Genomic DNA, 27,687 nt, shown 5'->3' with positions numbered 1-27,687 from the left:
TGCCCGCTACGATGGAAGCGTGCCAAGAGGACGCGTGCACGAACGCCGCGTACGCCGATTCCTTTTCCCTCCCCCTTTCCACGTCTCTTTTAACGTCTCTCTGCGATGCTCGACGAAACTCGGCCAACATTCTGAACGAAACTACCTCGTCTACTTGCAGAGTGCATTCGATTATTCTCTGGCGCGAAATTTCGTCGATTCTTCTTTTCTCGGTCGAGAGAAAGCGTTTGAGGAACGAGCAAGAATTACTGATTATAATTGTGTAAATGGGGGGAAGGTACGTGAGAACGTGGTGACAACGAAACAATGATGAGACGAACGGCGTCGATTAAATTTCAATGACATTTCATCGTCGAACTTCTCACGGATATCGATCCAATCGTGGAGTGCACGATCAACGGGGGATTTAATTAGGGACGAACGACGTGCCTCTTTCAGGGGAAATTCCGATCGGTCGGATGGATCATCGAAGCAAGGTGTAAATAAATTCGCGAAATTTACGAGAAGAAACCCATGGAGAGGAGAACGCACGAAGTATTTGCTAATTAATAGAAAAATACTGGGACTTGGAATACTTCGAACGAGGCGAGTACTCCAGAGAGAAAGAAGAAATTAACGACGATGTAACAGCACCGATATCGTCATCTCTTGATAGCTATAAATGTTTCTTCCTTCTCGAAAGCGTCTTGTGTTGCTACTAAAAGAAAAAAAATATATCCTCACGTTTATGAAAGCACGGATGGGACAGAGAAGGGAAAAATATGGACAAAGCTGCGCACACTCGAGGCAAGGATCAACGGACTCGCTGGATTTTCAAAAAGGACCGACAACCTTGAGCGCCGACTTCCTCCAAGGATCTTCGAAATTAATCGCCTTACGGCCGCGAAGGATTAGCCGACGTTAGATGACGACGAGTGTGAGAAAAGAAAAAGAAAGACACGTGGCCGTGAAATTTATTACGATCGTGGAAACAAAGTTCCAGCGTTAAATCACTCGCGGCGACAGAAAGAGACAACCAGAGGGGAAGAGAAGCGTCATTTCGAAATTCTTCGACGATGAGACACGACCGAACACGGTGGTTCTCGTACGAAATTGTACACTCGATCAAAGTGTATGGCTAGCTTTTGGAAATTACTCGATCGTGAACCTGACAAAGGGAAGCTTCGTTTTAACGAAACCGAGGATCAAGCTCGAGCCTCACGAGCTCGTAAAACGGACTAGTAGGACCTGGTGAACTCAGGACCGTCGCCCCAGAAATCGTTCTCACGAAATTACCTGCCACCATTAATTTGATAGCTGATCGATCCTCCCCGTCGAGTTTGCCGAGCGAAGCACTTGGCAATTTGTCCATTTCTCTCGAATGGCGAGTTACCGGCGGGTTCGTCGCCAATGCAAACGTCCATTTCGATCGAACTAATAGAAATGAAGCGGAGAGTGGAGCTCGCTCGAGGGTCGAGCAACGAGCTCGATCTGGAAATATCTCGAGACGTTTACGCTTCCGGGGAACAAAGGGGTAAGCTGACGAGTTGCCGCGCGAATTGCAGCAGTTGCGGTTCCGCGCGCGATCGTGCCACGGGCATGATGTCTTCAAAGAAGACAGGACCGCCAACAAAGCAACGGAGAGCAACGTATCCGTCGTCGAGTGACCGTTTCAAAACCGACCATCGCGTATTACGTCATTTGAAACGTTTCAAAGGATATTCGTCCAAGTCCATTCTCATCAGCGGACAAAGCAACGGAGATACACTCGGTTCGGTTACCAGGCAAACAACCGCGTCTATCTCTCTTGTAAATAAGTTTGCATCCCGCCCCCCAGTTCTATATCCATCTCGGAAGTTAACGCGAGCGTCAAACTCGATCGTATCTGCAACTGCAACAGACACAGTAAGTCGCGTCTAGTAAGATTTAGTCCAACCAGCTTGCCCGAAAAAATTCTTAATTCGACCGACTACAGGGCCCAATTTCTATCGTAGAGCTGAACACAGTGACAGCTACAGTGAAGAGCATAACTGTGTATGAATACAGTGTATTTTTCTTTTTTCGTTACAGATAAAACAAAAGAACGTTCGCGGTTTAAAAAAATTGTTTTTGTTACTATTAATTGTGCAAAGGACACTTGTGATGTTTATTTTTTGTTCACTTTATTGTAGATGATAGTAAGTATTATAGTAATATAGTTATGCTCTTCACTGTACTTTTGCCACAACGAAATCTATACTGACGGGTCGAAAACAGATTCTGTAGTTGAACATGTTGCCATCGAAACAAACGAAACTAAAATAACAAAATCTCACATCATCGTCCATTTTTACCGCTGAAGCTTACGCTATTCTTGAAGCCCTACAATACGCTCACTCAAACAACGAAGCACGGGTCGTCATCTACACAGACTCCACGAGCGTAACAAAAGCCCTAATGAGACCGCGCGATCAGAGAAAGGAATTAACCATACAGGAGTTACGACCGACCTAACACCACCGTTATCTGGATTCTAGCTCACCGAGGAATAGAAGGAAATGAAAAGACCGCTACAGCAGCAAGAGAGCCACAGCACCTTCACTGACAGATACGTTCCAATTCCTTGTAAAGATCAGATTAATTATTACGAAAAAATAAATGGAACAATACCTGGACCAAAAGCACACACCTACACAAATGTATTCGACCACCAACAAATGTATTTGCACTAACTGAAAAGATGGAGCACTCACTTGCCTAAAGACTGGACCTATTAACCTTCTAAGGACGGGGTATTTAAATCGTCCTTCGCTAGTGGACGGATTTAAATCGCCAGGCGAAGTTTAATTTTACATGTTTTCACATAAATTATTGTAGTTCTTATATTTTCAAAGTTATAATCAAATCAAAACTCAAATAAATCAAATAAAGACTCAAGCTACTCAAAAGAGAGAGACCGTCGATATATCGGACATTCGGCTTTCTCAGATATTATACAGGAGTCGATATATCGGACGTTAGTACTTAGAAGGTTAAACTGACACAGGAGTGTCTTGATTTGAAAAATTGTACCGCTCAATTTTTACAACATGTTAATAGTCGCCTACATTCTCCTCGAATATCGTATTATTATCGAAGCTCAAAGACAGAGGCAGAGGAATAAATTCGGGCATCAACTTGACCTCGCAGGACGACATCCAGAAAGTTTTGCAATTCCTCAAAGAAACAAACACCTGCTCGAAGAGAAAAAAAAAAAAATGAGCCGTTTGACGTTGACACGTATACGTCGTGATCGATATCTGCTGCTTTTGCTCGTCGCTGAAATAAGGTGGTACCATTTCGATCGAGGAACGACTGTGCTGACGAAGCACAGTGACTGACACTGATTGTCCGATCTATGCGGCTCGTTTGCGGCTCGGAGACTTCGTTAAGCCCCGTGAAACTGGCTGCTCCGCCGATAAATATTTACACGTTTACACAGACGGCGAAATGTGGGTCAACATTTTGCATATCGGCCCCGCGAAGGATACCGGTGGCCGTGACAAATGCTATGGATCCAGAACGACAACGAGGATACGTGGTCCCGATAAGTGCTTCCTTTTTTCGCATGCGACCTTCTTAATTGCTCGCTCTTATCGACCACCACCGACTCGACGCCGCCACGTCACGTTTCGCCAAACTTCAATTGAATTTTCGACCGAAGTCAGAAGCTCCGACAGATACAGACAGGTCGGGGCGAAGTCGCGAATCGAAGATGCAAAATTCACGGTTAACCTCTTGCGCTGGAATAACGTACGACGCACGGCGAGAAAGAATCGAACGCACGTTTTTTGTCCCAAATTGCAAGATTTTCTCAGTTCTAAGTACAGTTAAATGTAACCCATGCTTCTTAATAATTTCTGTCCAGTGGCATCACACCGACGAGTTCAAAAGAAAAAGAAAGCGACGAATTATTGTATACGATTCGGTCACTCGTTATGGTCCGCGAAGTTAACGGTCCCCCGAATTCTTTCTAGTACAATTATTCGAAATTTTCGAAAAAAAAAAGAAAAAGAAAATATTAAAGAGAAGAGAAGTTTTTCTCGAACCGAAAACGAGAGTATTTGCCTTGTAATTTCTCTTTTCGTAAACACGCAAACTCGAAGACCCATCCACGACACGTTTAAATCACGGGTTTCGTGCTCGTTATCCTGCAGTTCAACATCGCATTTAACACTTGAACGGCATTTAACACTTTATCTACCGCTCACGATGGAAGTTGCCGCTTACTAACGACCGACTCAGTTCTGCGCGAGTACCGGGCCGGTTTTGGCTATCGCGCGAGAATGTACGTGTCTGTTTGTCGAGCTACCAAGCTCGATATAATTACTTGTAAATTAACATTCGTATAACAATGCACTTCACGAAATGAACTAATTTTTTATTTAAATGAAATATTTCTTTAAGTGTGAATATTGTATAATTGTATAACAAAATGTACTCACAGAAGATGTTCTGCTTCTTATGTCTTTGGAAAGTTTTTCCTTTATAAATTTATGATCGATAATTATTGACCATCGAAAAGCCGATTAATCGGCTGGCGATAATAAGTCGATAATCGTCAACGCAAAAAAAAAAGCCGATTAATAGGCTTCCTATTAAAAGTAGATAAAGTGATCAAGACGTAAGAGTGAACAACGACCTGTCGCAAGCGGCGAGCGTAACGCGATAAAAAGGGGCAAACCACGTCCGGAAATCTGAAAAATCCTTTCTCCGCCTTCCACATCTCGTGGCAGGCATTCCGTCGAACGCTCGTTCGAGCTCACTTATTCAAAATTCGATCCGTGGCTCGATAGGTAGCCCTGCGGACACGCCGAGAAGGAAGAGCGGGAAAGAGTCGTACATCTTTCTAGCGACGCGACGTATGCAACGCGCGCACGCCGTGTGCACGTGTGTTCCTGTGTGGAATCCGCGCGAGTGAACGATCCACGGGGAAGGATTCCACGGATTCCCGGAATCCCGTGTTCGTATTCCTTTCTGCCGTGCTCTCGCAAGCGCCTCTATTTCCGGCCGGCAGACATCTGAATTCCTTCCATCGGACGAGTTTTGCGCAGCGTCTTCTTCCCTCGTTTTTCACTCGTGGAAGGGATAACGACTTCGGAACGGTTATTCCATCCTCCTTAAAGAATCGTATCCTGCGTCTACTTATCGTCCTTTTCGTTTCCCTCCAGAACAGTCTCGTTGTCGTGTTTTGCATGGATAAACTCTCGCAGATGGTCTGTCAGGTCTCTCTGAGCACGAGAGACAGTTTGGACAGACGTCTCTCTATCTCTCTATCTCTCTCTCTCTCTTATTTTCGACAGACATCGTCATCGCGGCAAATCGAATTTACCGGAGAGGGACGAGGAACGAAAAGCGAGGAGCAGTCGAAGATTTCAATCGTCGAAAATATCCGAAACGAGGCTCCGGTCTTTCCCACTTGCGCCTGACAACTGATTGCGGACCATAACGAGTGACCAAAACCGATATACGATAATTCGTCGCGTTCTTTTCGAACAAGTAATAAATTTGTTATTTGTTTCGCCTGTTTTGTTTCACTTAAATATACTTGAAACTGAGAAAATATTTGCAATTTTGGGATAAAAAATTCTCGACGTCATTCCAGCGCGAGAGGTTAATTCAGACAAAATCCAACCCCATTTTGTCACTCCTTCGCTTCGCGGTTCCCGGCCGCCATTTTTGGCAAACGGCCGACTATGATTTCACGTACAATAGGTTATTCATGCGATCCTTCTAGTAAATGAATCACTGCGAGCGTTTTTGGCAACGTCCTTTTTGTTTCGCTGGTCTCTCAATGACAATTGCGCTCGTTTTCGATACGTATTCGTTGACCTTGACGAACGGAGAAGCCGGCGCTCAAGGCCGTCTTAGAAATCTCGCGGCGTTCCTAACTTCCCCTCTTCCTTTCGTGTTTCCGATTCTGGTCTCGACATTTGTTTCCTTCTCGCGATCGATAGGGGACACTCGGCAGAGTATTTCGAGCCAGCTAAACGTTACGAGTTTAAACGAAAAACGTTCGAATAAATATTGTTTTCAACACTATCGTGCCATCACTTCAACTAACACCTATTCTTACCGATAACTGGTCATTTGTTTTTTATAACAACAGAGTAATCATATATTTTTGTTTTTATATTCGACATAGACAGGAAATAATAGGAGCATAGTTTATTTTATTTAAAGATAACTGAAGGATGTTTTAGTTTTGTTAATTGCATTTTTTGCAGACGATGGGTTCCTTCTTCGTAACTGAAGAGATTTCTTTAGAATCTCTTTAGAAATTTTGTCCCCAACGATGCATTTACAGATGTTCAAATCTTAGTTGAGTTCAGAACCAAAGTCTTGAGTTCAGAACCGAGCAAAGAACTTTGTAAACAGATGTAAATTTGTTGATCGGTTGCGGTAAACAAGTCAGACGATAAATTTTTCTCAATGAAAGAAAGACGCCAAAAGGAACAACGAAAAAATTGAGAATTGATTAGTCGGACGATATGAGAATTTTCATAAACTTAAATGAACAATGGACGTGTAATTTTAAATTAAATTTTAAATAAAATTTGATACATTTGATACAATTAATGTTAAAGAGATTCGTAACGTCTCTACACGTTTTGTCGCGTCGAAAAATATTGAAAATCGACTTCACACTGCCAGGATCGAGCAAAGTTCCTTGATTTCAGCAGCGATCTGACAGCTGTTCCTATTACTGACATCGATCGAAAACAGTTGCCCGCGTTATTCCGTCGAAAATCGATCGTGCAGGAACGTGAAACGAAGTTTCAGTCGAATGGAAAGAACCAGTGAAAGAAGGGCAGAAAAATTCCGGCGGAAAGTTTGCCTCCACGGTAACGACCGCATTTCTTCCGACCCTCGAAAGATCGTTTGAGCGAATACGAACGGGAGAAAAATCGCGCGGGAAATGAAGAACGATGGCCTGTCCTCGCGGCTTATAGAGAGTAATAAACGTTCGCGGGTATCTAATTGCGATGTATCGCTTTCTTTCCTTTAAGTTCGACCAAGACAATATTTTTTTTTTTTCGTGCGTCTGACGAGGAAACATCTACGTTCGATATTTTTTCACGCACTTTGAAATTCGCACTCGCAATTTTTCACTTTCATTCCACGCCAAACACTGTACTTTTTAAAACGTATAATAAAAATAAATTAGCAGCGCCTTTGAGTCTTGAGGCTTGTTTTTCCTTTTAGAAATAAATTAAGTTTAATGTTTATACTAGGCGATATTTTGAGCGAAAATGTTGTTTTAGTAAACGTTGGCATTACAGAGAGCTTTCAATTAAATTCGCAAAACAAATACCGCGAAAATACCGCGGCTGTACACGTAAGGAAGGAAATATTATTTAACGTCGCAGTTATGCACGGTTGAATTACAATGTACCTATTTTGAGATTGCTGGCGTTGTAAATATTCATACCGCGGTGCTATTTGTTGCTCCATCAATAATCGAAAATAGATCACGCAGGTCTATAGATAATGGCGCGCATGAAACATCGATCACGATCTTCGAGAAATCTTGTCTAAAAAAATACGTCAATACCGACAATGAAACGTCATACGTTAACATACTCCGACGTTCGAAACGAGTGTGCTGCATGAATGGCCCGCTTTGTATTCTCTTATACTGGTACATTTCGAGCGGACTCGAAACACGTGTCCGAGGCGAACGATCGACGATTTTTAATTCATCGATCCCCGTCAACTTGCCAAATTTCCAAAGATCATCGCACACGCGCACCGCGAACTTATCTCAAAGTTTCATTGGCACTGTTGCGGTGACATTCCGAAATAAATATCCACGATATCTTTCAAGCCGCTACAAATCGTTCGAACAGAAAACCCCCAATTGTCTCACAATCGACCACGTATAGATCGCTGAATTTCGATCGCTGCTCCACTATTGGCCACGATTAGTCGATCGTCAATCTCACGCAACGGAATTTCTGGCTACTCAGTCGAATTTTCCAGAAAAAAAAAAAAAAAAAAAAAAAAAGAAAGAAAAGAAATACACGAGAGACAAATCTTCTACGAGTCGGTGCACGCCGCTTTGTATAATATATTTCGCGTTTAGCTATTCAGAAACGTACAACGGATCCAACAACAAAGATACGACACGAAAGTGCGTAATCCAGCGAACTGGTTAAATACGAAAACATCGCAATTTGCTGCGTGTGCACAATATCAAAGCTCCAGCCGAATCCGCGCCACGCTCCGTTTCAGCTCTTTTATTGTGCGTTTAACGTACGGAATGAAATATCGCGAGCTCGCTCTGTCGGCAATACCGAAATCCTACGGCCGCGGAATATTGATACGTTTCACATATTAAAAAGAAAAAAGAAAAAAAAAAAAGAAAGGATAAAAAAACAAAGTGCATCACCTGTTGGACAAAATCCGTCTACGATAACAAGATCCCTTCGTGATCTCGATAAAATGCGAGAAACGTGAGCTGTAATTACAGCGCGTGATTATGCACATACGCGGCAGAAAACTGAAGAATTCTGAATTCTTTTACATCGAACCGGCTGTGATCGTGTGGAAAAATTAGTGTGGAGAGTAACACACGTCGATTTCCAATAAAGTTTGCATTTTCTCATTTCTGATCTGATTCTAGATCTCGTTTTTGCCGCGTGCATGCTCGTATAACGATACAAAATTTAACGAACTAGTGTCTCGGCGGTTGCGTGGTTTTTCGTAGCTACTAACGTCCTCTTTTCCAAAGATACGAAGAAGAAGAAGAAGAAGAAGAAGAAGAAGAAGAAGAAATCGAACGATCGTACCGAAGGATTGCAACATTGCAACGTTGACACTAGAATAATTAACTCTAGATCAATATGGTTTGTAATTCTTTTCATAGGAATAATCTATCTATCACAGAAGTAATCTTTCTTCTAGACAGAGATAATCCATCTAGAAATAAAGTAATCAGTAATTCTTCACGTTGACACTAGAATCACCAATGTGGCTTGCAATTCTTCATAGATAATAACCTGTCTATCATGAAAATAATCTTTCTTCGTAGAAATAATTTACCTAGAAATAAAGTAGTCTGTAATTCTTCATAGAAATTTTGTAGATTCGTAAGAACGTATTTTTACAAACACGAATAATTTTTCGGATATATTAATAAAATTTCGCGTTCTTTATCCCTGTTTTTTGCACTTGAACTTCACCGGTGAGTCTTGTAGCTTTGTCGTTGGTAGTTCCAGCGTCGAAGGAGGTGAGAAGAGCAGAAAAAATGGATGGAAATCGAACGGAATGCTCTCCCATGAAAATTCCAATTGCGTCTAAACGGCGGTTTAACGATCGATCTTGACCCGACGCCGAGATGAAAACATTACTGATGGGCATTATTGACCTTCGTACCGAATGAACGCACACCGTGCACGTAACCTAAATACAGGACGATCGCCAAACGAGCAACGAGACAATTAAGCCTGCCGGAAGTCGTACGAATGGGCCGCTCAAAATGTAATTGACACACAATGGTACACACGAGTCGCCTTCTCTCTTAATTACATTCCGACGTCGCGCCCAACGCGTACGTATCCAGCATAACTCCACGCTGTTCCCAACAGTGTGGGAATAAAAATATATCGCGTTTCCGCGTTTCAACGAATCCTCCCCGAATTGCTAATCGCCGTGCTAATCGAATCTCTCGGTTGGAATTCCTCTTAACATTTGCCACGCACGTCGAGAACGTTTTTGTCCCAAAATGCAACAGTTTTCTCAGTTTTAAGTGTATTTCAATGTAAATCAGGCAAGACAAATGATAAGTTTATCACTTATTAATAATTCCTATACAGTGACATCATATCGACGCGTTCAAAAAGAAAAAGAAAGCGACAAATTATCGTATACGGTCACTCGTTATGGTCCGCGAACCATGGTTGCCGGCGCAAGGGATTAAGTTACAGAGGTGAAAATCGCGGGTGGTAAACGCGTTTTCGCCCGTTCTTTTAATCGGTGAAAGACGCGAACTAAGTCTCGCGGCTCGCGAGAAGACGTGATTTCCCCCGCGAAACGAAACGATATTACGCGTCTGAGGCGTGCCAACAGCGCGCCACGAATCTACGATGTAACGACGGAAAATTCCTTATCTCGTGCTGTGAGCAGCGCGTTCCTTAAAAATCGGAGGCCGCCAGCGTCAGTCGGTTAGACGAACGCGGATGGTTGAGAGACAGACAGCCGAGAAGCGCTGACTTTATCCCGAGTTCGTGCGTGAACTCGATACAACCGGGAAATCATTTTCGAGAGTTCGCTCTTCGTTGATACGCGTGAGTCTTATCTGAACTAGAACAAATTTCTTCTGAAGTAGTCTACGAAGAACAAATTCTGTACGATATTCTTTCATGTAATTACATTCGTTCCTCCATTTACGCGCAGTCGAATGAAAATCGTAGAAATAGACTGTCTGTTAGTACAAAAAGAAACCAAATATTGGAGAGAAAAAATTGGCACAAGTTATAGAAATACATATTTATGCACAAAATAGTAATAATGATGATGATGACGATGTCATTTCAGAAAATAAAAGTAAATTTTATTCGACAATCTTTTCTTTTTAATTGGCACAAATATTATCCTCGTCGTGAATCCTCGCAATGAAATATTTACAAGTTCGACTTCAGTTTCATTTTTAGTTAGTGCTAATTTTATCGGATAATCTGTTCTCTAACTTATCTTTCGCCAGATTTTCAGAAATTCAACGTTCTTTGAACATCGCTGAATAATCTTGTAGAAGACAAACACTACGAGTTTAGATTAGGTTTTCTTATCGGTGTTACTGTTACTTTTAAAAATTCTAGGAAAGTATATTTTCTGGCCGTGTAACTTTAGTGATCACGTAAAGAAAGTGACGCGTAAATGAAGAGGCGAGAATGTATTTGGTGGAATAGAGTGCAAAGGTATTCAAACTCTGACAACTTCTTCTCTGTCCAAAGAGAAAAATTCTCACTCTACGTACGTATGATTGCCACTTTCCGAAAAATTCCAAATGACACCTTTGCAATCTCGTGCTGCACCTACTCGTCGTTGCACGTCCTGCAATCTAATTGCAAATCTATCGGCTGTAAAACAGTTCTTACGGTGTTTTCTAATTACGGAAGGCTAGCTAATGAAGAAGGAAACGATGGAAACGTCAAGCAATGCCATCCACTATGCCATTCACTGTCCCCAGTGATAAATAACCAGAATACAAATTACCTCTTAACCACGAGAGCTTCGATTTGCCCTTTGCTCCCTAAGCGAGATTGAACCTTTGCGCGAGCAAAGTGCCCTCTCTCACGGCCATGATCTATACACGACCCGCGCGTATCACGCGCAAGCACGTTCAATAGAAACCGCGGACTCCGTTTAATCCAATGTGTACGCGCGCATCCCATATATTTTCTCTTCGACTTCATTACTATGTTAATGCACAAGTCGTACAGTTTGTCCGTGGCCAACATAGATAAATTCTACACCTTCGATTTGATGGAAATACATGTGCAAAAAAATTGACTTTGATCTTGAATTCCAAGGTCAAACAATTTTTTTTTTTTTTTTTTTTGGCACTGTATTCTATTCATAACGAAGGAACCATAGGTCGCGATCTGATAGTTAGATTTTGAAAAATTTTAAAAGAGTTATTCGATCATTTAACACTGCGGACACGTGCGTGCTAACAGCGACTTAATTATATTGTATTACGTAATGTTTATATTTCGAATAATATTAACAGTTAGTTTTATCATTTGATCATTTAGATTCACATTGATGCTACAACTATGATAAATGTTAGTGAAACCTAATACTAAAATTACGTAAAATGAACATTTACGCGTTCAAAGACATAAAGTCGCTGTTAGCACGTGTTCACAATTAAATGATTAAGAAGCTTTTTCGACATTTTTCGAAAGAACTGTTAGATTCCAAACCTATAGTTCCTTGGAAAAGTTTTCCTTCATAATGAATAGAATACAATGCAAAATAAAAAAAATTTTCAACTTTACGGCAGATTTGTCGAATTCATCTATGATAGCCACGGACAGACTTTTCATCCCCACCCTGTACAGCTCGGTGAAATTAATCAATAGGTAAAACACGATCATTTGTCAGAAACGCGGTCACCATTATTATTTGACGTTGCGTTCGTCAATAGGAATTTCGCGTAGTATTTAATGTATCGGTCAATCTATTTATGTTCCATCAATTGTCGTTTTTGCAATTTGCTTCATTATGTCGGTTCATTCATTTTCGATTGAACGATACCTTTCCCAAGAAAAGTTCATTCTTGATAGTAGAACTATCGACGATTGAAACATAAACTCTCCATCAGAGTCAAATTGAAGTCAAAAAAAAATAGAGAAACTTTTAATAAAATTATAAATAACAAATTACAAATATTAATAAAATTACTTAAATCTTCAAACATATACTGTATCACGTCTATAAAATTTCTAACAAAAATAATAAATTGTTCATTTTGACCATTTTGAGAGTTCTAGTATGAAGAACTATTAAGAGCTACGTTGATATAGACATTTGTGATTAAAGCATAAAATTTCCATCAGAGATGTTGAAGACAAAAAAAATAGGGAAACTTTATAATACAATGGAGATATATTTTACAAAAAATTATTTAAATCTTTAAAAATACGTCTACAAGATATCCAACAAAAATTATAAAATTTTTTAATTACTTTGGCTAAAACATTTTAACTACTTTGACAATTCTAGTATTAATACTCATGGTTGCTTTGAATTTTATGGAAAAAGCAAGAATCCTTTGTTCGTTGAAGCGAGAGCGCGAAATGCTGGGAAAGAGTTTTGTCCAAGACAAACGAGATATTCTTCAAACGTGCAAAATGAAATAGCCGTTGTCTCCAAGATGTAAAATCGCGCGCACATGCGCAAAGGGGAAACAAAATACGATATGGGGAAAGAGAAATGCGCCGCGTGAAATAAAAATAAAACTGACGTTAGCAAATAATTACGTTTCGGTAGATTTCTTCAGAGAGAAAAAAAGATGACCGTTAATGGCGGCTCGTTAGCTAGCAGCAACAGCGATACGAATAACTAGTAACGTAGAAACTGAAACTGACGTTTTCATTGACAATAATTTGACACCACCCTCTCCTCGTTTCACCCGTCGAAATATTTGTTTACCAGTTTGAAAATTTGCGAGCAATAACCACACGATGAACGCTTGATCAAGAATTCACGCCGAGTTCCATTTACGAGTGGATCCTCGGCTAATTAATAATTAGTCGCTCGAGGTTAACAAGCGAGTAGAGGCGACGCTCGTTTAACTCCAGCCCGTAAGTGAAATGTAGATGAACGATTTCTCAATGGTGATTCCATCGCGACAGGTCCATTTGAAATTACAACAATGACCCAGCCGCGTCGTTTTGTACTTAAATCCCACGCTTATTAACTCGACAAACACACACGCGACTTGTTCGCTGTCGCATCGCGTGTCGCTCAGCCCCGTGATTTTATGAATACCGTATTCTCATACGAGCGATTTCCAATTCCTGCATGCACAATGCTCGAGCAGTTGCCAACTATTGTCCGGCGCCTGCGATTAATGCTCGCTCGTACATACGTACTGTACGCACGATGAAACGAGCGCCGTTTATACTCGGATTAACGAGCTATCGTTACACGAATGCGAAACAACGAGACCCGTTCAACGTTCGAATTTGACGACCCGAAAGAATTTGCCAAATGAAACATTGATTCCGTGATAACGCGTCAGCAGAGGAACAACGTTGCAATTTAGCTCGAACAGGATTATTGTCGAAATCTCCACAAGATTGGCCACTGTTATTCTACACTCTAATTTTTACATGTGCTTAAAAAAGCGCAGAATACTTTCACATTTGCAGAGGAAAATAAAGTAAAAAAAAAAAAAATTTATTTCGTTCCGATCGCCTAACATCCTTTTAGTATCCGAGAAGGGCACTAGACACATATCTGCTCCGCCATATTTTTTGTTTCCCAATATTTCAGTCTTGCTTATTAACATCTTATTAGTAAAATATAGTATAGTACGCCTATGGACAAAATGTTTTTATCGAAAGAGTATTTATTTCATTTAGCTCCAAATAATGTGTAAAACAATTTCAAGGCACTAAGAACGAGGCATTTACTTGTACCTTCTTGTCAAGTTGCCAGGAGACATAAAAAAATCTGAAAATCGATGAAAAGTAACCCACATAAACTCCGAATACTTTTACAAAGCGATTTCATGTCACGAACGTGGTTCTGTTCGTGCACTTCGGTAGAGCAGACTATTAAAACTACAATCTGGGAAAGAGAAGCGCGAAAGGAAGAGAGTAAAAAACCGTCGAATAGTCGAGAAGGAGATTCTCGCGACGTCGAAGTCGGTCCAGTTTCTTGCGAGGATGGTCGATCAGCGACGCCGCGTCGTGGAAATAGCAGCAGTGTAGCGGAAATTGAAAGGAACGAAAGAGAAAACCATCGAGAGATGTTCCAGCAAGGGGACAGAAAGAAATTTCAATTATCGTCCATTCATTAAACGACAACGCCAGACTTCTTCTCCTCCTCCTCCTCCTCCTCCTCTCGCGGCCGTGCACTCCGCGTTTGAGACGATCCATCTCGAGAAAAACTGCGAACTGAGAAAACTAACGAGCATTCGTTTCATTCCATCTCTCTGTATACATCAAAAGTTTCTTCGCGATTCAGTATCCATTCAATCACGTCGACGCAACGTTTATGCTCTTCAACGAATTACGTTGGATTCGCATCTTTTTTTCGATAAAAGCCGGTGAAATTTAGCAAACGCCTTTAGTTTGAAGGCTCCTTCATAATTTTTTACAAACTCGCACAGTTGTTTTTTTTTTTTTTTTTTTGCTTCTCGAGCAACTGTTTCCATTTTTGAAATCGACGTCAGAAACAATTATGAAGGAAATCGTGCATTTTCTTTCTCTGAAACAAGCTTCGACAGTAAATTTCAGGTATCAGATCGCACAACAATAAATCTGTGGTTTAAAATAAAGTTTGTTTTACATTTTACAGATACATATATATGTGTGTGTTGATCTATCAGAAAGAAAAGAGAACGCAATTACTCTTTGGCCCACCCAGTAATTCTCTGCAATTTTACATATAATTGCCTTGGTAATAATTCTTATTAAAATTGATCGAACATTAAACTGACGAAGATGTAGGTAGAACTTACGAGTTACTAATCATCAAAACGTGTAATCAATGCTAAAAGCACAGCCTCGCTGTGAATATCGGAGCTTATTAATGCGATGAATAATTGATTTGCACCAAATACATATCTTGTAGCATTTACATATATTTTTAGATCGGTGTCAAACTTCACCAACGTCATCAACATAATCAAGTCTCATTACAGCGTCGACGAGAGCTTCGAAATGTTTTACGTATGCAAATTCTCAAGCGCGTTCAAATTCCGTTTAGCCATTTAATCACGAATATATAGCCGAACGAAGATGCAAAGACAATTTTGCTTGTTCCGATGAATTTCCCTCGCATCGAACGAAATGAAAAAAAATCAAGGTGCTCGTGAAGAGTGAACCTCTTCGTTCGAACCTCACGTATCTTATTAGGATATACATCGTAATTATCGTCTTTTCATTGAACGCTTCCATCTTCTTCTCTTGCTTTATTCAACGACTCCATCAACTATTAAAGAAAAAAGAAAAAAGAAAAGAGAAAGGCGAACGAAAAACTACCCGAGGATGGATAAAGTGCGTTCGAGTTGAGAATAGCGAGTTGTGAGAGATCGATAAAGACTGCACTGCCGGCTGTGAAACGTGTCTCCTGACCTCGATCAATACCACGGTGAACGTAACAGGAATTCGGAAACGTTTCCGCCGGAACGAGAAATCAACCTGGGATCGTTTAAAATTGAACAACGCGTCGAGCGGTCTCTTGAAAACGTTTCTCTCTCTCTCTCTCTCTCTCTCTGCGCCTCTCACGTATCGAAAATCGAAAACGCCGTTTTACGGAAATTGAAATGTTTCCACGGCGAACGAGACGCTTGCGTCTTATTTGATTTCGCATTATGCTGTTGAGCGAGCTCGTTCGCTGCTCGTCTGTCTTTTTTGTATGTACAAGTTTCTAACGCTTTCTTTTTTCCCTTTCGAAACGCGTTTTATTTAGGAAAAATAAATGAAATGAAATGAAAAAATTTGAGTTATTCTATTTTAGACAATAGCCTCCGTTTCGTTGTATTCCTTCAGAATTCTAATTTTTCTGCAGAAAATCAGCAAATGGAAATCCTCGCGTGGACAACAATCAGAAATGAATTTTTTAAGAAGACAATTGATTGTTCTCTGTCGAAGCACAACCAAGTTCTAATCTCAAGGATCATAACGGGCCGTACAAAAGCGGCACTACCAGTATCTCCTCGACAAAGAAGATACCTCAGTTTGTGATTTGTGCAAAGTTTAATTGAACTTCAGTGGAACATATTATTGTTCAGTGTAGAACAATACACCGACACAAGTCCTTCCCTGAATGATAATCTGAAGGACAAAGAATCGGTCGAAAAACTAATTTATAATAAATTGTAAGATTATAAAACTCCAGGTCGCTGATGAACAAGTGGACTGATGCGACTATAAATAAAAAGAAGAAGAAGAAAAGAATTCTGTTTACCTGAACTCCCAGTTCGAAGAACAATTGAATCTCGAAAGGATCAAAGTAACAGCTAAATAAACACAGCAGTATCCGCTCTCTTAAAAACGACGAACGTCTTCGATTTCCCAGAACGTAGACTCACTAGGCGAGAGGAGAGTTAATAACGCACGTTGTCTGATCGCGAGTTCCCTATTCAGATGGAAAACACTCTGCGTGCACAGGTCCGGGGATACGAGAGAAATCTCCTCGCGCCCCGGATAGAAAAAAACTCCTCGGCGAACTGAAATTATTGCCACCATCCGACAGAGAGGAGGCAATCTCACGCGAGAAAGGAGAACGAGGAAGGTAACGAAACGGCAATTGGTTTCTGAAATTATTCCTCCGGCTGGCGACCGGCGTCAATGGTATAATGGAACCTGTCTAGAAATATCTAAACGCAATATATTGTATGTCCAGCAGCGGTAGGGGCGCCGCTTGTGCGTCACGGAGTGCGTGTAATTGGCGATGGAATATTATTATTGCGCGACGTGACACGAGACTAACGAAGAAAATCAGTCATGGCGGGGAAAAATAAAAGGGATGGGGAGGGAGGCAGAGGTGAAGTTGTCAGGAACGGTAGTTATCAGTACGAAGGTATAGAGAAGGTACTCGTCGGACGAGATTTGCGAAACAATCCATGAAATATCGTGCAAAACACGATAACGCGCGACAGAGAAACCAGCTGCACAGTAACGAAAGATAATATTACGACCGTGATGCAAAAGACACTTACTTCTTTTATGCTATCGAAGAATATTTATATTTTAATATAAATTGAAAAAAAAGAATATTTATATTTTAATATAAATATTCTCTATATTTATAATTAAATTTATAATATTATAATATTTTATAGTTATAATATAATAAATTATATAAATATAATATAAATTTTATAGTTTTAATATAATTAATCTTTGTATTTATAATATTATAATATTCTAGATTTATAATATTTTAATATAATTAATCTCTGTATTTATAATATTTTAGATTTATAATATTCTAGATTTATAATATTTTAATATAATTAATCTCTGTATTTATAATATTATAATATTCTATATTTATAATATTTTAATATAATTAATCTCTATATTGTAATTTATATAAGTATAAATACATTTATATCATAAGTCTTGTAGCTCGATTGATCTTCGAACAACGATCAACAGTAGTCATCGGACATAAATTGAGGCCAGTTTCCTGGATAAATTCTCATTCACGCGAAAGCTATGCGTAACATTCCTTCGGCTGTCAAAGTTCAAAGATTTGTCCGTTAACAATAACGTATTCTTCTACACAGTTGCGTGCGCACAGAAGAAGAAGGTACACAGGTGTGCACGCAAGAGTTTGTCGTCATATCCTGGCTCGGCTGATGCATTTTTCATTTCGCAAACGCGGTCGAATGCAAAATGCGCGCAGCGACTCACACGGCCGAATTCGAACGATAAAAATAAGAGACAACGTGGCGAATATTTTAGCAGGGAAAAGCAAAGGATTGTATTCCCAAAATTCGTAGGAATTCGTACAAACAACGGCGTTTGTCTGTTCCTTCTTCCAGAATCTTACAACGCGAACTTCCGTCGCACTCGACCAGCAGATACAAAAATCAAAAACGAAAAAACTACGACAGAGAGAGAGAGAGAGAGAGAGAGAGAGAGAGAGAGAGAGAGAGAGAGTCACAAACATTTCACGAGGGACACCGATCCCAGAGAGACGTGGCAACTAGATCCTAACGACACGATCCATTAGCATTTTCTAGCAGTCTCGTCGCCGACGATGAAGAGTCCCGCAAGGGTAGTAACGGTGCTGCGCGTTGCAATAGTGCGGCGCACCTGCAAACCTGCAAGGGGTGCATCTCACACGGCCGATGATCAATAACTCGAATGACTCGTTCTCGACCGTCGCTATCGACTCGTCGGATCTTAGGTTAGTTCCCTCCTGCGGGGGCGTCGAGACACGCACCCTGTGAGAAACAAACTTTACCACCTCGATAACTGCCACCAGTTATTCGCGCTTTCAGTTTCAGGGCAACAAAACGTCGTGGAACTACGATGCAACTTGGATCGTTAACATCGTACCGCCATATTGCCTATAGTGTAATCCACTTCATCCAGCCGAGGAATTGTTCGAAAAGGAGGAAAAAGATAACGAACGACGATAGGAGTGTCCGTTCCACGTGGAATGAAAATCGCGTGGAAATCAAGTCAAAATCGTATATGTAAATGTCAGTACAAAAGGAAACCAAATATTGAAAAGAAAAGCTGGTGCGTGTTATAGAAATACTAGAATGTTTATTTCACATGGATTAACAGTCAGGAAACAAAGATAAATTTTATTCGGTGTCATTGTCGCTACTTCAATTCAAAACAATACTCGTCACTTGAAGTATTTGCAAGTTCAACTTCATTTTCATTGTTGACGTTAATTTTATCGGGCAATATCTTTCGCCAAGTTTTCACAAATTCGACGTGCTTGAACATCGATGAATAGTCACAACCGGCTTGTAAGAAATAAACACTATGTATTTTCTTATCATTACTGTTATTGTTATTTTTAAAGATTCTAGGAAAATATATTTTCTGGCCGCGTAAATTCAGATCGCGTATAAAAAGTACCGCGTAAATAGTGTTACAATTTACTGTATAAAAAGAGACTCGCGTAAAAATAAGTGCCACTGCAAAAATGATTGATAATTCGTGTCTTCTCCTATTGGGAACGAGATTCGAGTTATATTCATTCAAATCGATCTGTAAATTTGTTATACTATGGCGATACTTCAAGAGAAATAACGAATCGAAAAGAAAACGAAAGATAGGGGATAGAGAAAATCATTCGATTGAGATTTCTTCGCGTGAGTCGCAGTAGAATCGAATCGATAGGCATTACGATGTAAATAATCAACATCACGAGTGATCGATAAACGTCAAATTTCGGGAGCATCGAAGCAGCAACGTTTGAATAATGAAACGACGAAGATCCGAAAACGCAACGATGCATTACGTATTTACGGCGAGCTTGCTCACTTTCAAATACCTAGGATGCAACCCGTATCAATTTCTGTTCCTTTCACTCAAGTTATGACAACGAGCCAGTAAGAATCCGCCGATAGACACTCGACAAGGAAGACTAGACACGAAACATCAAACCAAGTACAGCGAGAACTGTAAATTCCTCGCGCGTACATAACATCGTATCGAATACAAAACGAGTAACGCTACACTTTCCGAACAACTAGAGCAAACGAGATCACGAATCGCGATACGATCCAGCTCGGACGTGGCTGACGCTCGACTTGTCGGTCAATCTTCCGTCTACACGTCCTTCTCCGAAAACAATTTCGTACAAGTTGGTAACAGCAGGCGCCACTTCCACGTACAGCCGAGTACATACATACTACAACACTCTTCGACCGCGGTCACGAAATCAATGATGCTCGTAGCAGAGATGGAAATACATCGATAGCTACGATCGTGTCGGTAATTACCGATGATTTCGCTGTTATGATAATCGGTGTACACGATTGCACACGATGGAAAGAAAAAGGTTTGTTTCTGTGGCTGTCATAGACGAATTCTACACTTTCGATTTGATGGAAATCGCTATCCGGGCTCTTTCGTTTCGTTTCGTTTCGTGTGGGCAATTTTTGCGAAAACTTTGTGGAGGTAGAGACGAGACGAAGGAAAGAGAAAAGCGAGAGAAAGGTCTCGACCAACATGTGGCCGCGGCGCTCGTAAATTCCACGGCCGCCAGCGATGGACGCGTTTTTACACAGGCACAGGAGCGTCGGATAAACGTCGCTCCTAACGTGGGCCTAAAGCGAATTATGCGAATTAGAGGCCGGCCGTGGACAGATAATGGCCCGCTCTTGGAAAGCGGCCGAACCTCCGATTCCCTTCGCCACGTTTCCCTACCCACGCCGACGCTTTTGCAAGGGAGATTAAACGTTATTAATGATCGCGGCGCGATCGTGCACGTGTAACCCGCTCCCTGTGAACCTCTCTCGAAATAACGTCGTCGTGTAGAATTAATAGAACCGCGCGAAAAAAAATTAGGCGTCTCGGATAAGGAGCGGCGAATTTACGAGAAGCGGCCCGGCTTCGCTGCTTTGGCCGCGGGACAATGAACATCGGTCTCGTCGCTTTTTAATTAAAACACGCCGTACTCTCAATCGCGTTTGCGCTTTACCGCAGGCAATATCGTTGCGGAGCACCTACACAGGTGCTCGTGGACGTGTAAAACGTAGACTGGAAAAAAGATAGCAATTTTTTCACACCAAAGTCCAGCATCTTCAATCGTAGCACCATTACAACGAGACGAATTAAACTTTCGACCATCTTTTTCCTTTTTTCACTCTTCGATTTGTTTTAATTTTTATTTCTTATTGGACTGATAATGACACGACTCGCAAAGTGAAACTTAATTGGTCGGACAAAACGAAGAGACACACGCTGTTTCGCGATGAGATTACGTGCGCCGGTTTACAACCGAAAAACGGTGAACGCTGTGCATACGGGTTGATTATCAGTAGAAATTTTCTACAGAGTTTCGTCAAAACGACTCAACGCGCGACAGTCTCATTGCAAACAGCTTTTCTGTCAACAGCTAGCAGCACGTCGCGCAAATGAAATCAAACTATTGAAAATTCGAGCGGCGCCGCACAATGCGAAATGGCTGGCCATAATTAAATCCAAGCTACAGGGAATATTTCGCATTCAAAACTAAATCCAGTTACGCGCGTATGTTTCGTGTACCGAACGCGCCGAAATATTCCACAAAATAGTACAAATGAATTACAAATTATAGTATTGTTCTTATTCATTTCAAGAGACGAGATCTATCCCAAAATTAATTAGACTCCTCTCATTTTCTTTAAAATTCTTCCTCCGTGTGATGGGCATTATGGTTCAGCCGATAGAAAATAAATTCTACGAATAAATTACAAATTAAAGTGTTATTTCTTTTTTTGATTTTTTTGGAGACAAGATTTAACAAATTTAACTCGATCAATGACTCCTACTTTCAAATTATTCCTCCGTCTGACAAAAATCGAGATTCAGACAAACAGAAATTTCACTCGAGCGAAATTCCACCCGGAAACGGTATGGAGCAGCGGCGCAACGTTGGATGTCGTTTGTATAAATAAAAAGGGAAGGAGGATCACGCGCATCGGTGAACATTTGAAAATTCGTTATGAAAATGGCTGGCGTGTATCGCGACTGAAGTCCTCGTGTTACACGGAGCAACGAGTTTACCGAGTTTACCTGCTGTCCCGATATACGTGGAACTCGGACTGCTTCCCAGTTCCTGAGAGCAATTACTCCTGTCTACTATAATTACACGGCGTTGCACCGGCGTTACAAGGTATTCGTACGTCGCTAGATAAGGTCAGGACACGACGATCTTCCCCTTCTTTCCCTCCGCTTCCTCCCGTGTCCCACAACCTTTCCTACTTGTCCTTTTGCAGCCTCTCCTCGTCGTCCCATCCGTTGTGCATCCCCCATCGAGGCAGAGGCGAAATTAATCAGCAATAAATAAAGAACCTGTTACACGGATAATAATTTAACGCTGATTTAATTAGTTGTCTCAAAAGCAGCGACTTTCGTGTTCGACACAGCCGAGTTTCCAGTTTAATGGAACCAAATTAAAACAAGAAAAAAAAAAAAAAAAAAGAAAACTGAAAAGCGCATTTCCCGACGATTTATTCATTTTCAATAGCGTAGTCGTATTTCCTACAATGTGTCTTTGCGATTACGAACGTATTTTTGATCGGAGCCTCTCTCTCTCTCTCTCTCTCTGGGGGAAGAAGAAGCTAATTAAATTCAAACACGACCGGCGGTATCGGTATTTCCACGAAGATTTCCTTTAAGCAGCGTGGCCGCCGTTATCCCGGCCTCGAATGTTTTCGTTACGGTGCGGCGGTGCAAGCCTTCACGGTTCTCGAGAGCGAGAGAATTTGATACAAGAATCCTCTGTCACGGTTCTCTACGTTATTTTTAACGCCGTTATTGTCACTCGAGTCTGCGGAAATGAAATCGTCGGATCGGAGCCTCGAACGTTCTCTTCGATGGTTCGCGATTTGTCAACAGGTTTGCAAATACTGTTTTTATTTAAGAAGTATCCTCGCAACAAAGAAACCTTTATTCACGTGGAATTCTTCGAGCGCGATCGCGCAGAGTTTCAGCCGTTCAGCTTGGAAATTGCCAAGGGCCGCAACGGAGTCGCTCAAATACTGGATGTCCCGAACTGTGAAAAGACGAGCCGAGACGAGGGAATGAATTGGGATTTTTTCGCTCAAGTCCTCGTTTTCGAGAAAATCGAGCTTGAAAATTTCTCGTGTATACTTGAATATAGACGTAACGAAAATGAATGATTTATAATTTTGTGTATTTATATATTTACAGTGTATTTACAGACTGTCCCGTAATTGGAGTAGAAGGCGAATCGAAAAAAAAAAATGAAATTTCTTCGTTTGAAAAAATCAAGTATACTTGACATGACAGAAAGGAATAATTAACAGAAGGGCATCCAACGTACGAAAATAAGTAAAAAATGGAGAATGAATTTTTTTCTATAAAATGTTTCATTTTCGTGAGTCTGAAAATTCGCCGAGTGCATGTAGACAGTTTTAAACGAAACACATCCGAAGCTTATCTTCTTCAAAACAACGCGTTAAACGAAAGAATTTTATCCCGCCTCGATTATTCGCGTCCAGTACTCGGAATTAATCAAATTCGAGTATACTTGATAAATTCGACTTTCCTGGAAACAAAAGGCTTCAACGAAAAAGTTTCGTTTTCACAGAATTTTACTAGTTACAACCAGGGACGCCGTCTATGCCGATTATGTGTTTATAATATGGCAATCTCATCTTTGGCGAATTTGTATATCGAGCCACGAAAACTTGTATGTGGGTCGTTAAGAATTCGCGACGTACGTATCCGGACGTCTTTGAAAGCAGGCGTACGCACGAGGCAAAGAAACCATAACCGTGTTTGGCCGTAACCAAGGAACTAGCAATCTCGGTTTGTTCGCCAAACGTTCGCCAAACCTGGGACCAAAGTTTGCTTACGACGTGATCACATAGTTACCACGGAACTGATGTAAACACTTTACATACAACCTGTTCCTTCTCTGTGCTCCGAGTCCGCAATATCGTGAGCACGATCATGGCTCACGTATTAACGTCTCGGAAAGGATATGGCGACAATAGCTCCTAGAATCTCTGTTATTAAGAGGCATTTGATCAGGTGGAGGTGGTTTCACCCTCGACGCCAATAGCTCTGACCAATAACTCTCCAAAGCGAGAACGCGTTAAACTGTCTTCCGATCAGTCTTGATCATTACGAACGGAGAGATTGATATTCCGGCGAGAAGGAGAATTTGAAACCAACAACTTAGTATTTAGTTCGAAAGGGAAGAAGACACTTGCGCGCACGAGAAATGGAAACTTTCGGCGAAGCTTGTTGACTCTTTGCTTGATTGCTCGATATCTCGAGTCAAATTTAAAATTCACTCGTCTTCTATCGACTTTCCGTAACTGCAAAGTTTCCACTTGATTAATATTCCGATCGCGATTAAACGTCCATCGATTCGACGTACGCCGAAAAGTCCATCGATAAACAGAGTCCGATCAGCACACTTGCTCGGACGTTTCTGCGCTACGAACGCTTGAAATAACGACGGAGGAACATGTGCTTCTTCTTTTCGGTACGATCGCCGGTGTTTTAAGATTATGCCGATGCTGCGTGCTCGAGAGAAACGTTTGAAAAGTGCGACGAGGAGCCGAGGAGAAGGACAAAGTAAGAAGAGGAGGTGAAGAGAAGAAGAAGAAGAAGAAGAAGAAGAAGACCAAGAAGAAGACGACGACGAACAAGAAAGAGAACAAGTCGTGGCGGAGAAGGACGAGAGGAAGGACACGGGCATAAGGAGGAGGTGGACGCGTGATGCTGGATGAGGACGAGAGCCGAGTGGAATGTAAGAATGCATCCGGCGCACCTGCTTGCAGGCCTCAGTTCTCAAACTAAGACGAGCTGGACCGTGCACCGTGAAGAATCTTCCACTGGCGTGTGGATGACGCTTACATGTTCGCGTCCCGACGAAAGGCGACCAGACCAAGAGAAAGAAGATAGATAGATAGATAGATAGATAGATAGAAAGAGAGAGACGAAAGATGGAACACAGGGACCAAGGCAAAGAGAGTGAAAGATGACTCGAGCGGAAAGAAAGAAGGCAAACGAGAAAAAGATGCCAAAACGAGAGGAAGAGGGGCGCGAGAAGTTGCAAAAAGTGGGTGGACGAAGAAGAGGTAGCAGGAGGTCTCGTAGATCGCTTGGTGGACGGCGTCGTTTTGCATTAACGAGCGCCATCGATAATCCGAAGCTGTAATTTGTATTCGTTTCGGCGCAGAATTCAGAGGATGAAAATTACCTCAACGGCCGGACAGGATCTTCGTTGAAATTGATACTTCTGTGTGAAAATAACGGATGGAGCGGCTGTGTAAAGCCTCCTCTCCCACCCTTCGATCGATCGAGCACGTGTACGAGAGCGAGTGAATCGCGCGCGCGAGAGAAAGGGGCGTTTTATCTGGTTGAAAGTGAGGCTTATTGACCTACCGCTAGCCGCCGGCCGCATCAACGTGCGCCACCACGGCCTTAAAGGCGCGCTCTCGACCTCCTCGAGGTCGTCCCGCGTCTCGCGGTGATCCGAGATTCAGAGTCGGTGCTGAAACGAACAAACATTCCGCGCGACCGAAGGAAAAGGGAAAAGGGAAACGGCCAGATCCGGCGTTAAACACGTTCGACGACGCGTCGTGTTATTCGTATCGACGGATCACTGATACAAATCGATGAACGCGAAATGAATTCGGTTCTCGAGCCACTCTCTGACAATTGTTGGACAACTTCTCCCTCGATTTCTCGACGATCAATGGCTGTTCCCCGGGAACAATTCCACTTTTTTCACAATAGCGATGGTAATTACTCGTTTCGAGGAGAAAAGTTATTTCGCAAGTGGAGCTTTCGTTACTTACGAGAATGTAATTCGTTTCCTTGGAACGAACGGCGTTTCATTAAATCGTTTTCGTTTTCTACGAAGAATCACGTTGTTAATCTGTAAATCGGTGAGGGAGAGGGGGGGGGGGGAAGACAGGAGAGAAAGTTTTAATCGTTTCATTGAAACGCAGTATATACACGTGAATTTGTGTAAATTTCGTATTTGCCTCGAGTCGCAAAGGAACCGGCCACAATGACAAGCAAGAATGAGAAATAAAATTCTCCTGCCGGAATATAATTTTATTTTTTCTTCGAAAAAGAAGCAGGATTATGTTGCATCAAGGATAACCAAACTCGGTATCTCGCTGCGTTTGCACAAAAATCTTTGTGATTTATATCGCTTTAAGCTGTTTTAAAATAGCATTTTAAATCTTACTCCGTTCTGCGTATTTCGTTCGGAATACAAATAATCCGGTTATAATTTCCTTCGAGGCAAGAGCCATAAGTTGGAAATAATGCCGCCTAAATACTCGGCGGTTCCACCGCCGCGGAGCAAATAAAACGTTTGGTACTTGCAATTGGTATAGTATACTTAACCGTTTCTTCTTCTTTCTTTTGTTTTTTTTTTCTTTCAAAATATTTTTAAAATATTTTTGAAGCACCGAGTGTTACGCGAGAGAAGAGGAAAAGGCTACATCTCATGGAAAATTCACAAGCTGCGAAGAAGCAAATAGAACAACGTCAGTCATACAATGCGGATCTCAAAGGATTATTAAATTCGCATCCTCTCGTTTGTAAATGACGCCTCGTGGCAAACTGATCTCGATCGGTGCATTGTATCAGGTTGCAATTTCGATGTTGCAACGATTAATTATTGCCGGCTCAGTGTTTATACAAATGCCGAGCGACTGCGTCTTAATAATCGCGGCATCGATGTGGTGCGTAGGTCAAGCGCACCCAACGTAACGGCCTAAGATTAATTAATCGCTGTGTTGGCAGCGGATTCTCGATTATTTCTCTCTCTCTTTCTCTATTTCTCTTTTCTCAACCAATCCGTTGTAAGTTTTAATCAGTGTGAACTCGACACTGACAATTAACAAACACAATCAACGAGATTTCATCACGAAACACACAGAGAAAAGAAAAAAAAAAAGGAAAGAAACGACCAAATCTTATTGAGACGTTTTGGTTATCCCACGATGATTAACGTTTGTTCGCGCAATGCTCGAAGGAAATTTTGAATTTCGCATCGCAAACTGGCAAAGAGAGATAGAACGAGCTGCGATGAAAACGTCGTGGCACCCGACGGGAGATCGTTCTCGTTCAACTAGCATCGTTTGTTCTATTAGACGTATACCAGACAAATACACCGCGCATGATGCAACAACGCTTTATCTTGTGGTAAACCGGGTTTCGACTTTCGAACCGACACACTATCGCGCAGGCAGAGTGACGTGCACTTGGTCGCGTAGTCGTTTTTTGATGAATTTCAGCCGAATACGGGCCTGGGAAAAACAGGAAACTCGATTGATCGAACGACAGAGAAATTAGTTAGTTAACAAATCATGTTTTTTTTCTCGTTTCTTTTCTTTTTCATCCAACCGCAGCTCACTGCCCAGAATTTATCCAACACGAGAGATAAGAGACGATCGTGACGAATACGATCGAGTCATGTTCAAACGTAACGTAACGTATGAAATATACGATATTCGGTATCGATAACGAATCGTGTCGGATCGAGCGAAATAGTCGCCACGGCTCGTAGTAATTTCGAGTAGATGCTTTATCAGGGGCAATTTTCTATTTACGTGCTCCACACACTCCTCGTACAGATATTGAATTCATTTGTGCAGTTTATCTTGTTATTACGTACAATAAACTAACGAGAAGACCTACTTGACCTCGGGAAACAATTTCATCGCGTCGCTCGACGATGCTCGTGCACCTACTTTTCATCACGCTCATTTAATTTTTTTTTTTTTTTTTTTTCTCCCTTTGAATTACACCAATCCACAGTGTTAGA

At 41.5% G+C, this 27,687-nt stretch overlaps 1 protein-coding gene across 5 annotated transcripts in view; it reads right to left on the bottom strand.

Moving 5' to 3' along the window:
- LOC122527345 (cAMP-specific 3',5'-cyclic phosphodiesterase 4D) overlaps positions 1-27,687 on the bottom strand; it is a 182,001-nt gene that overhangs the window by 133,328 nt on the left and 20,986 nt on the right. Inside the window, exon 1 of one of the 5 annotated variants that reach the window (XM_043651434.1) lies at positions 14,549-14,567. The exons of the other annotated variants lie outside the window; for them this stretch is intronic. The gene's annotated coding sequence lies outside the window, so the exon portion shown is untranslated. Of the gene's footprint in view, positions 1-14,548; positions 14,568-27,687 lie in introns of those variants that run through there. 5 annotated transcript variants of the gene reach the window in all.

This window comes from Frieseomelitta varia, unplaced genomic scaffold (genome assembly GCF_011392965.1).
Source record: "Frieseomelitta varia isolate USP_RPSP 00005682 unplaced genomic scaffold, Fvar_1.2 scaffold_215, whole genome shotgun sequence".
Taxonomy (NCBI): Eukaryota; Metazoa; Arthropoda; class Insecta; order Hymenoptera; family Apidae; genus Frieseomelitta; species Frieseomelitta varia.
The sequence above is the reverse complement of the archived record's forward strand: the minus strand, read 5'-3'. Positions and strand labels throughout refer to the sequence as shown.